Source organism: Penaeus monodon, chromosome 33 (genome assembly GCF_015228065.2).
Source record: "Penaeus monodon isolate SGIC_2016 chromosome 33, NSTDA_Pmon_1, whole genome shotgun sequence".
Lineage (NCBI taxonomy): Eukaryota > Metazoa > Arthropoda > Malacostraca > Decapoda > Penaeidae > Penaeus > Penaeus monodon.
In genome coordinates, this window is record NC_051418.1 from 22208226 (window position 1) to 22208648 (window position 423).

The window sequence follows — 423 nt, forward strand, 5'->3', positions numbered from 1 at the left end:
TCTTTTACGCTATTCCAATTCCGAAATACCTAAAGATTAAAAAAACTAAAACACAACTGATTATTTCTTACTCCCCCCCCTCCCCTTACCTCTCCCCTTCCCCCTCCCCCCCCATTTATTACCCCTTTCTCTTTTTCCCCTTTCTCTTTTCTCTTTCTCTTGCTTTCTCTCTCTCATCTTCTCTTCCTTTTCCTCTTTCTCTCATCTCCTTTCATCCTTTTCTCCCTTCTTCTTTCCCTCCTCCTTCTCTTTCCTTCCCATTCCCTTCTTCTTCTCCTTCCTTTCTCACTTCCTCCCCTCCTTTTTTCCTTCCCCCCCTCCCTCCTTTACTTCTCCTCCCTCTCCTTTTCTCTTCTCTTCTTCCCCCTCTCCCCTTCCTCTCCTCTCACCCTTCTTATCTTCTCTCCCTCCTCCCCTCTTCCC